The sequence below is a fragment of the Chenopodium album genome, chromosome 17 (genome assembly GCF_948465745.1).
Source record: "Chenopodium album chromosome 17, dcCheAlbu1.1, whole genome shotgun sequence".
NCBI classification, from domain to species: domain Eukaryota; kingdom Viridiplantae; phylum Streptophyta; class Magnoliopsida; order Caryophyllales; family Amaranthaceae; genus Chenopodium; species Chenopodium album.
Window position 1 is genome coordinate 45,285,290 of NC_137850.1, and position 12,763 is coordinate 45,298,052.

Genomic DNA, 12,763 nt, shown 5'->3' on the forward strand with positions numbered 1-12,763 from the left:
GCGTTTGTAGTCCAACGGTTAGGATAATTGCCTTCCAAGCAATAGACCCGGGTTCAACTCCCGGCAAACGCATTTTGTTTTTATAACGTCATATAGCTGCTAAACAAGTAGGTGTCTATATTATTGTCACTGGAATAAGCGACTTGAATTACGAAGTACATAAAACAGAAACATTTTTATAAGAAACAAAAATGGTTAATAATATACGAAGTATTTTTTTATATGAGTTGTCAATCGACACCCCATGCACCTTAGTGGCATGGCTATGCCAGACTGCCACTAGTGCAAGTATTCAACATAAGAGAAGTGCATAGTTTTTAGTAGTACAACAAAGAAAATACTTATAAAGCTACTCTGGTCCAACAATTAGCCAATGTTGGCTAGTTTAACATCACCAACAAGTTGTTGTCCACCTTGGTTGCCAATGTTGCTACCAATACTTCCTATCTTAACACCTCCAGTTCTTTGGCTTCGGTTCCCAATTTTGATATCTCCATTCTTTTGAATGCCTGATCCATTCACATTGTTACCCGTGTTGTAGTACGATCCATACATACCATTAGGGGCATACGCAGGAGGGTATCCATAACTCGGGTTGGAATAACAAGGCGGGTTTGAGTTTGATTGAAAGTTGGATTGATGATAGTAACTACCATTATTTGGGGGAGTTTGTGTTGGTGAGGGAGGAGCACAATTAGCATTAGAGTTTGGAGAGATTGGAACAACATTATCAATAGCGTCAACGAGGCCCATATTTTACAATTGAAATTATAAGCTAATGTATGTTGAGGTAAGTTGTTTTTTTTTTATATGAAAAATATTAGCAAGAGATACATACAAATCCTCTCTATATAAGAAGGTATGTAAGATCAATTGTCCAAGCATAAAGCATCTGCTTAAAATTCAAGCTAAGCAAATTACTTGGTGATAAGATTCGCAGTAAAGTGATTATTGATACCGGCATAAATTAAAGATTTTTATGATTTCACATAAGTTTTTCCTGTTACAATAAAACCACATGATCAACAGTGTTATCCAATCAAAGCTAAAGACGTGTCTGTATTGATGGGAGATTAATTTTGATTGGCCTAGAAAAGAAATTGGATAGATGCTTCAAGCTAGTGGATGATAACCTAAGGGTAAAGGGTCACTATCATCATAACCTTTGAACATATCCCATGATTATAACTTTATTAAGGCATATGTATACAGAAAATCTAGCTCTTGTATGTAAAAAGCAAAGGAATGTAACTTTTTTGAATGTTAGAAGTATGTATTTTTGTAAAACATGGACGGTGGCTAAATAATCAGTGATTCTATACCCACCATGTTTGAAAAGCATATATCCTTACTTCCTTAGAGTAGCTCTCTTCAACAGAAATAGACCGCGAAAACAATAGTTATCATGACTTCGATTAAAATTTTGCATTGACATTAGCCTGTGCCCATATTCGTTATTCTGTTGTGGCCTCACCATGTTTGAAAAGCACATATTCTTAGGGTAATTAATTCTCTTCGTAAGAAGTTAATCGCCTAAAATTGAGTCATATGTTGCGTAACACACAAGTTCAATTTGATCAATTAACTTTGATCAATAATATTGAACATCTAAAGTTCACATGTTTAGATTACCTTAAAACATAAAAGGATAGAAAGTCCATTACATAGTGGTTATAACAAATGTTACACAGATAATATTAAACCCGACCTATTTAATTAAATTATCAACGTACATAAGATTCGATCATAGGCCAGCTTTACGTTGTAATGCATTGTTAAGTTTAGTTGTTACGATTGCCAACCTTGACATCTCCATTCGATTGTGTACCGGAATGATTGACATTAAAGCCGGAATTGTAAACATTTCCCGCTATAGGAATATAGCTACCTGGTCCCCAAGGAAACATAATGGTAGGATATTTATGCCCTTGATCAGTACGCTGAGTTGAAGCTGGAGTTGGCGGCGATTGGTGGTTAGCCACGGAATGGCTTTGGTTGTGATCAGAAGGAAGACTAGGAGGATAGCCGTATTTTTCGTATTGTTCCGGTGGATAACCTGGTGGGAAAGGCGGAGGGTAGCCATATTTTTTCAGTTCTTGTGGATAACCTGGTGGAAACACTTGAGACATGTTATTGTGTTGCAAGAAATGTCAATCCCCTTGACACCTTATATAGATGAGGAAGTGAAAAAAAATATGGAAATTTCATAAAATAAAGGTAACTAGAATAAAATTGATATTAACAATTTGTGCATGTAGCTTGTCTTTAATTACATTAATTAATCTTTCCGGATTTTTGGTCACAGATTATATCGTGCACCTAGGACTACTCAGGATGGTGTTCCGAATCTAGCTAATACATGCGTGCTGCACGTGATTGCATGAAGGGATCACGTGATTGGCTAGTGATGTTGTGCCTATAATTAATCTCAAAGAAGTTATGCATGTTTGGTTTAGCCCTACTAATTGTCTAATTGGCAATGATTAAGAACGTGATTAGATCAAAAGTAAAGGTATCATCATGTTTCAAGTTTAGTTGTTTGATCAATCTACTTCTGATTATAATGGACAAAAAGCCTCAAAATGACACAAATATCTTGAACTTCACATATACTGTATTAAACTTGAAATTCAAAAGACTACAAATCGTCAAAGACATCATAATCATACAAATGATAGCAAATCTTCAGAGTTACAAATTATCGCAACTAATTAACGATACAATAAAAAGCATAACAAATCAGTAGTCTTTTTTTTTTTTTTTCTTTTTTAAAAGGAAAACTAATACATAGATTATAAATTATTCGATCAAATTTACAAAATTAAAGATTAGGCACGACCACCAATGTTGCCAAGAGTAACATCACCAGCTACTTGTTGTCCATTAGTATTACCATGATTTCCACCAATTTTCCCTATATCAACACCTCCGGATTTCTCCTTACTATTCCCAACGTTCACGTCCCCGTTTTCTTGCGTACCGGACCCATTCGTGTTACCCCCGGCGTTAAAAACACTCCCGGGGAACGCGTTATAAGGGGCCGGGTACCCCCACGAGTAGTAAGGAGGGTAGCCACAATTCGAAGGCGGTGGATAACACGGTGCCGGGGCATAACCATAAGGAGGGTACCCTTGTGTTGGAGCTGAAGCAGGAAATTGCATGGCTAACAAATTTGTACGACTTTTCTATGTAATTTTAATTTTTTGACGTGTTTGTAAAAATATCTTGTTTAATTGTATTTTGAAGTGATATATTTTGTGACATATATCATCTCCTTTTATAGAGGTAGGCAAATATAATAGAGTACCTGATTCAAAGTATGTACTACTATAATACGAGTACAATAATTTAATGGTTTGCAACTTGCTTGTGAATTATAAATTGGTCCTTAAATTATATTCTTAAAATTATCATGATCAATCACTTTGTTCCTAGAATTGTGATAAGAGATAGGATGGAATTTCACTCATGATTGGACTTGGATAATGACTTGTATGAAGTTGTGATCTCTCAATCTCATCCATAGAATATATCGTGATTAATGTGAACATTAAGGTTGCGTCACACGGTCACATATTATTGTTGCTCGTCTCCATGTTGACTTTGATCGTACTAAACATACGCTCGTAAGATTGACCTTTTTTCATGTCTAATATAATCAATTTTAAATTATATAAGAACTAATAAATTCAGAGTAGATTATATAGATAAAGTATAATATAGGGTTAATAAATCCAAATAAGACATAGTATAAGAATTTAGATAAGATAAAGATAAGTTCCAATAAAATCTCATGGTTGATTTAGATCAGTAAGATAACTAGATAAGTAATACAAATGGAGTAATACGAATGAAATAAAGGATGATAGATTCAGATAAGAAAATAACTACTGCAATAAAATGTTGATGATTAAGTTGAGAAAGATAAGAAAATAACTACTGTAATAAGTTCAGATAAAATACCCATTTAATAAGTGAAATAATGTATTGTAATTATGTAAAGCCTCATATAGAAAGAGGAGTCAAGACATAAATGTGCACAACTTGACAAGTCGCGACTCGCAAGTTCCCCTAGTAGGCTAGTATTTGCAAATGGAAAAGGAATCGGAATTATTCTGTAAGTAGACTTAACAAGTCAAATTATTCTAGATTTTTGTTATATATGGATTCACTACAAGCTAAATTTTGAATCACAAGTTTAGCATATGTGAATGTCTTGTTTAGCTAAGAATTTTTACATGGGCCACTATATATGGCTATATGCAATCATGCATGGTTTGATTGGTCAATTATTATCTCATTTTTAAAAATGATTTTAATATTTTTCATTTATGTTTATTTCTTTAAAGATTTAACATTATTTTCACTTTGTTTTTATCTTATGATTTAATTCTTACACCAACACACCTTAATAATGCTCCTTTTGATCTCCAATTATGTTAATCTACATACAATAATAGATTTTACTTGATATTCCGTAATAACTTTTGGACATGAAGAGAGTATATCAAAACAAATACTCCCTAGACCTACCCAAAGGCCCCAAACAATTAACTAATTTTGTTTTCTTCCCCCCAAAACTTAAAGAATTGAAGAATCTAGGTATCTAGCTATGTATGTAGCTTCGTGATCACCAATCAAGAAAGTTGGCTTGTCCATCCAAGTAGATTGTTTGAGCAAACTTTTATGTTTGAATTTTACAACTTTTTTTTTTTTAAGTATTTGCTTTAAATTTAAATTTAATAGTACAATGTACCAGCTTGAAATTTGACTTTTATTACATATTTTATGCGTTGGTAAATTAAAATAAAAATATCTTTTCTATACTCACGTGTTTATCAAGGTAAAAGTTTGACAATTTGCATTTTAGTAAAAAAAATTTCTTTTCTTTAATGTTTAGCCGACATATTTCTTTCTTTTCATACGAAGTAAACAATATAGATTTTCAATTTTATAATTAATTTTTTCCTTTTAACCCACTCTTCACTAATAAAAGTGTGGTTTTGAATATAATTACATTGAACAGAATTGGCATAGTAATTGTGATTGTTTTTTAAAAATACTTGTATTTGAGCTCGCATCATATTCTGACCATGTTTTCAATTTTATACTTAAAAAAAAAAACAAAAACATTCAATCAATATTTGATAAATTAAAGGCTATGTGTCTTTGAAGACTTTCATACACGACTTGATAACATTTTATTTTATTTTATTTTATTTTATTTTTTATTTTGAAGACAAAGATATATTAGCATGTGTTAATTATTTCATACATGGGTCACTCTATGCATGGTATGATTTTTAGTTAGCCAACTGATTGAGACAAAATATGTAATATTGCATGTGAGCTTTTTAAAGCAAAATAAGCAAGTAAAATTAGAGTAACTTTTGTACAATATTTATTTTACATTCGACTTATTTAAATGTTTGTCATAAAATTATCTGGTACTTAAAATGCTCCTATAACTTACCCAAAGGCTAAAGACCCTATTTACAAATTTTTTATTTCAACCTCACAAAATTAAAAGCTTAATTAGCTAGCTTTATCACCAATCTTGAATGTCGGTTGCAATCCTATCAAAAGTTGGCTTGTTCAACTTTGTAGCACGTTTAATTTTACTTGTAAATGGGTATGGATTACCCATAAAAAAGACGGACTACTTACAAGCCTAAAAAAACTTTAGTGGTAGATATTTTTGATCTTAACCAGTGTGAGATGACGGTTACGACCAATTGTAAAAGACTAAAAGTCATAAATAACCTATCTCAAGGTAACTAAATTCCTCATCGTCTTCCATTTCCTAGGAAATCCCAATTCTCATGTTTGCAACTGCGATTGTAACTACTGACTAGAGTTATTAAATTTCGCTTTGTTACAGTACATATTCAAGTCTGTAACAATTTTATCTAAATAGTAAAATTTTATCAGTCTATCTAGGCCATTATATATCTTAAACTCTTAATCATAATTAAGTTTTAGCGAAAACTTAAGCCAATTTGAGTGACAAATAAATTTCAGGGCATCTGTATATCTTGTGGCCTGGTAACTGATCTAATTTGAGCCCTTAATTGTGGGAAAATCTAGCAAAAATTGGCATACATAATACATTAGTAGCTTAAGATACAGAATCAACATGAATTACATACTAGCTAATTTTATCTACTGCAAATTAAATCATTTGAGAATGATCAAGATCTGCTGCTATAAAAGTTGACAGAAACATCTCTGGTGTTACCAACAGCAGTATGCACATTCACATCGCCGTTAGTCTGTGTACCGGAGCCATTAACGTTGTGGCCGGAGTTATAATGAGAGTAGCCACCACCAATTCCAGGGGTGAAGTAGTTAAGCACCACCTGCCCAACATGCCATCCAGTAAGTTGGCTCAACTGATGATGACCGCCGTTGTTACTAACAGGCGTTCTTACAGAAGCAATCTCTTTACTAGCAGTAATAGTCGTAGTAGTAGTATTACTAGCTGTAGGAGGAAGTGGTGGAGGAGTGTTACTACTATTAGTAGAATTCTGTTTCTTCTGATCTTTTTTATGTTTCAGTAGCTGCTCTGCATCAACAAGCTGATGTACTATCCAGTTATGCAAGCGCGATTTACAGGCTGAAGTGTGAGGCTCCAATCGAGGAGTTGCAAATCTGTCATAGCTACACATCATAGACTTAGGACCTGCAAGGAAGTAGCTAACTTGCTGGTAATCGATTGTGAGCTGAGCTTCGATCCCAAGACCTTCTCCGAAACTGACTTGCTTCAAGCTGAGGTTCCATTCAACCTCAGTGCCCTGATCTAGGGAAGGCCAGCGGTCTTGGTATACCCTTATATAGCTCTGCTGACCTTCACCTTCACGGCGAACCATCAAGACCTTTTTGTAGATGCTATGAAGGCGGCATTTGCCTGTGAAAGAACCAGCTGGACCTTTTATCCACTTTACTCTCCACTCTGCTCCGTTAGGGAGTGCTCCAGACTCGTTCCACTCGTGTTTGCGAATAAGAGTAATTGTTTTCTTGTCTTCACAGGCTGTTAGATAACAATTACAGTTTTGTTCAAAGAGACTTACCACTTTGATGGACTTTAAAAACTTGTCCATGATACATACATATTTACACATACACACACGACGTATATATAGAATATAATAGACATTCTACTAGGCCTATTGTGTGGAGTAAGCACGATGGTGAAAGCAAAACAAGTGTTAAGGTATTGACTAGGAGTAAGCAAGACCTGGACGTGTGGTCCACAAGTGCGCGAATGTTAGCTTACACTCTACACATTATATATTCATCCTAATGATAAATAACTAATGGTATGTTTATATTTATTTGATAAGCACCACCATGTAACGATGTGTTACGTGATGCTTAACAATTGGCTATAGGGTAGTTTGTGCATAGTACACCAGGAGACAATGTTGAGTGATGAATATATCCCAACCTTTAAAGTACAAAAAAGAATGGTATCTTCAATGAAGTGCTTTGAATGAGGAGCACATTATTAGCATTCTCCCTGCATAAATAGACCCTTGGACGACGGAATATATCTGTTCAGCCTCCTCAAGACCTCATAATAACCATACAACACTCCTAGCAAGATTCTTTTGATATAGACATCCACTCCCATCTTTGTTATTTTTTTTTTCTTGTACAAGATTTGAATTTGAACGTCTTTATGTGGTCTCAAACTTGCATACCTAATATTATTCGAGTATTCTTTGCTCGCAGAATCTGATCTAAGTTATGTGAAACAAACTCTCCTTGAGACATATTTCATCCTTACTATATAACAAATTAACAAGATAGTTCATATAGAAACGCAAAATTGTTTTTAGTTCATAAAACACGATTATTTGAACATTATATTAATATAATGTTAGAGCCAGAGCACCATTGGCAATATAATGAATAAATTTTATGAGTTGATAAAATGTCTGTTTTTCTGGAAAAAGTTACTATTGCTACTGAATATGAATATAGCATGTTGCAGCTTCCTGATTAAGCTTTGTTTACATTGAATTTCCGTCTACCTCCTAGCCTATTAACGAAACATAGAAGGCATTTTGCTATCTAGGACTTCAAAATAGTCCAAATAAAATTCTATCAGTCTAGGCCAAATTTATAACTTGGAGCGAAAACATTACCCAATTTTAGTGACATATAAACAGGACATCTGCATATCTTGTGGCCTGATAACTAATCTACTTAGAAAGTTAGAATAGGGGAAATTCAAAATCTAGCAAAAATTGAGATACATAATAGTAGCTTTAGATACAGTATCAACATAAGTTACATACTAAGATCATCCAATGCAACTTATCGAGAATGATCAAGATCTGCTGCTATAAAAGTTGACAGAAACGTGTCTGGTGTTACCGACTTCAGTATGCACGTTCACATCGCCGTTAGTCTGTGTACCGAACCCATTAACGTTGTGGCCGGAGTTATAATGAGAGTAACCACTACCAACCCCAGGGGGGTAGTAGTTCAGAATCACCTGCCCAACCTGCCATCCAGTAAGTTGGATCAACTGATGATGACCGCCGTTGTCACTAATATTACTAGTTGTTGGAGGAAGAAGTGGAGGAGGAGTGTTACTAATATTATTAGTAGAATTTGATTTCTTCAATTCTTGTTCACGGTTCAGTAGCTGCTCTGCATGATCAAGCTGTTGTACAGGCCAATTAGACTGCGATAAACAAGCTAAAGCGTAATAGCCAGGCATCATAGACTTAGGTTCTGCAACCTGCTGAACCCACTTCCACGCCCACCCCCACCCCCGCTCCCGCTCCTGCTTCTGCTCCCGCTCCCACTTCCGCTCCCGCTCCTGCTCCCGCTGCGGCTCACACTGCTCTAAAAGCAACTGATCACCTTTACGGATTGCACACTGCAGACAGTGCTGCTGGTGGTTCGTCTTCTGCTCGCTATAGTTGTTACTCTTAACAACCTCTACAGTCCATATATAAGGCGGCCAATTATCAGTAGAGCCTAAGCAGACTCCATTATCAGTAGTGTTTAGATACATAATTTCACTGACATATTCGAGCGCAGCCTGAAACTCTTTAGCATTGATGCTGCTCAGATTCTTAATTCGGAGGCACCAATCACCAGCACCATTTGACACAGTACAATTTTTTTTTATTTTTGAACGGGACACAGGACATGACTCTTGAATAATCAACAAACAATCTCCAACAGCCAGCACCTTTTCATAGATGCTCTTGAGACGGCATTTTCCGGCCTCTAACCACACCACTTTCCACTCAGTATTATTTTTAGGAACAGACACATCTGAACATGGCTTACTAAGCGCAACCGATACACGGTCTTCATCAGCTGTTATGTAACGACCTTCGGATGTCCTAAGCCTTATCACTTCGATGGACTCAACAAGATGACATTGACAGTCCATACTTGTACTATGTATGGCTATTATGCTAAATTAATGTATGTAAACCTTCAATTCATTTTCTTGAGCTCAAATAATGAAAGCTTAAAAAGGGTATAACCTGTCTCATTCGATCTATAGTAATTTGGATTCGAAAGCATCTAGGATTTTTCTTAGATGCTAATTAAATTCCAACACAGAATTTTACTAATTAGGTTCAGATTCTTAACCCTCATTAGTCATAACTATACTTTGATTAGTTGAAATTAGCCTAACTACCCTTTATGTGGTCACTAGTCTGAAACTAAAGGTTAGACTTAATAGAGTCAAGAACTCAAGATTAATATGTTTTTTTGTGAAAAAATTGAAGAAAATGTTAAGGTTAGGAGAAATTATATTATACTGTATATAGTAGTAAAAGTTTAAGCATTGATTTAGCGTCCCAATTTCTATCTGTACATAGTATTATGAGAATAAAAGAGTCCTAGCTAGCTGAATTTTTATTCCTTCAGAAGTTCAAATGAGCTCTTGAAACATACTGAGGCCTTGTTCGATTCATCTTATATATTTCAATTAATTTCAAAAATATTAAGTTCATTTAGGAAATATTTGTATGATATATTGGAGTTACTAAAATTTATTATTCTTTGCTTAGTTTGTCTTTAAATGCTTTACAGTCTCTCATGTTAAGAGGGTCGGAAATTCAGTAGCCCACTTAGTTGTGAGATGGGATACTCGAAATAATTTAGAGTTTTGTATGAACTCTTTCCAGAGTGTTTCTACTCTAGCGGAGCTTGATTTGTAATAATATCCTGACCTAACTTTTCCTTAAAAATTAAGAAAAAAGAAAAAGAAAAAAAAACATAAGCCAATTTGAGTGACAAATAAATAAACTTCAGGGCATCTGCATATCTTATGGCCTGGTAAGTGGTAACTGATCATCTAATTTGAGTCTTTGATTAGGGGAAAATTTAGCAAACATTGTCAGACAAGATAGTAGCTTCGTTTATAGAATCAACATAAACTACATACTGATGCCATCCAACACAACTAATTGAGGATGATCAAGATTTGTAGCTATTAATGTTGACAGATACGTCTCTGTTGTTACCAACTGCAGTATGCACGTGTACCGGATCCATTAACGTTGTGGCCAGAGTTATAATGAGAGTAATCACCACCAACCCCAGGGGTGAAGCAGGTAAGCATCACCTGCCCAACCTGACATCCAGTAAGTTGGATCAATTGATGATGACCGCCGTTGTTACTAATAGGCGTTGTTACAACAGCAACCTCTTTACTAGCAGTAATTGTAGTAGTAGTAGTTGCTGTTGTTGTAGGAGGAGGAGGAAGTGGAGGAGGAGTGTTACTATTATTAGTAGAATTCGATTTCTTCGGTTCTTGTTCACAGTTCAGTAGCTGCTCTGCATGATCAAGCTGTTGTACAGGCCAATTAGACTGCGATATACAAGCTGAAGTGTAAGGGCGGTAAGGCTTCAATCGAGGAGTTGCAAGCTTGTAATAGCCACACATCATAGAATTAGGAGGACCTGCAACAAAGTATTGCTGCTGCCGCTGCTTCCACTTCTGCTGCAGCTGCTGCTTCTGCTTCCGCTCTTGCTCTTGCTCTTGCTGCCGTTGCTGATCCTGCTTCCACTTCTGCTGCTGCTGCTTCCACTCCCGCTCCCACTTCCACTGATCCCAAAATACATCAACATCTTCACGCATTGCACGCTGCAGCAAGTGCTGCTCGTGGTTCGTCTTCTGCTCGCTATTGTTATTACTCTTAACAACCTCTACAGTCCATATTTTAAGGCAAGCATAAGGCCACTTCTCATCAGTAGAGCCTAAGCAGACTCCATTATCAGTAGTCTTTAGATACCTACTTTCACTGACATGTTCGAGCGCAGCCTGAAACTCTTTAGCATTGATGAATCACCAGCACCATTTGACACAGGACATGACTCTTGAATAATCACCAAACAATCTCCAACAGCCAGCAAATTCTCATAGATGCTCTTGAGACGGCATTTTTTGGCCTCTAACCACACCGCTTTCCACTCAGTATTTATTGGAGCAGACACATTTGAACATGGCTTACTAAGGGCAACCGATACACGGTCTTCATCAGCTGTTATGTAACGCCCTTCGTCTGTCCTAAGCCTCATCACCTCTATGGACTCTAAAAAACCCGTACTTGTACTATGTATGGTTGAATTGCATTGGTATGATCATCAAATAATGAAACCTGTCTTATTCGATCAATAGTCATTTGGATTAGGAAGCATCTAGGATTTTTCTTAGATGCTAATTAAATTCCAACACAGAATTTTATATCAATTAAAGGTTCATATTCTTAACCCTCATTAGGGATTTTAAAGGGAGGAATTTTATCAATTTGATCTTACAATGATACCACTCTCGTACATATATATAATTACATAAATGCCTCTTGTTATGCATTTTTACGTGCATAACATTCCTCTGTTACTACTTCCCCATACTTTGATTAGTTGAAATTAGCCTAACTACCCTATTTGTGGTCATTATATTCTGAAACCGAAGGTTACACATAATAGAGTCAAGATTATTACTGTATTGTTTTTTGGTGTATTAAAGAAAAGTTTGGACACATTATCCTTACTTTTTTATTATAAATAAATAAATAAAAACAAATGTTAAGATTAGGAGATTTTCCAAGAAATTATAGTAGCAAAAGTTTAAGCATTGATTAAGCGTCACAATTTCTATTTGTACATCGTATTATGAGAATAGAAGAGTCGTAGCTAGCTGAATTTTGATTCCTTCAAAAGTTCAAATGATTTCTTGAAACATAATGAAGCCTGCTTCGATTCATCTTATATATTTCAAATAATTTCAAAAAAAAATTAAGCTCATTTAGGATATATTTGTATGATATCTTGGAGTTACTAAATATCATAATATTTTACTTACTTCATCTTTAAATGTTTTACGGTCTCTCATGTTAAGAAGGCCGGAAATTCAATAGCCGCTTAATTGTGAGATGGAATACTCGAAATAATTTAGAGTTAGTTTGTACGAACTCTTTCCTAGAGTATTTCTACTCTGACGGAACTTGATTTGCTTTTACTTAAAAATTAAGAGAAAAAGATAAAAAAAATAAATAAATAAGGTACCACAAGGTTTATTTATGATTCTAGTGTTATTTGTTGTCAAATTTTTTACGTGTTTCCCATCTTGTTTTCCGTCGTAAAGTTATCTCACCATCATAACATTCGTTTAATTAGTCAGAATTTCTTTATAAATGCTTAAAATTTGCACATTGATTGGATTAGCATGCTTGAGAAACGGAATAAGGAGTATACAAAAGACGTATATATTACGGAG

At 35.1% G+C, this 12,763-nt stretch overlaps 1 non-coding gene across 1 annotated transcript; it reads left to right on the top strand.

Moving 5' to 3' along the window:
• On the top strand, positions 1 to 72 carry TRNAG-UCC (transfer RNA glycine (anticodon UCC)). The gene has a single exon. It is a non-coding gene; the product is annotated as a tRNA-Gly (tRNA).
• Positions 73 to 12,763: the final 12,691 nt, after the last annotated feature.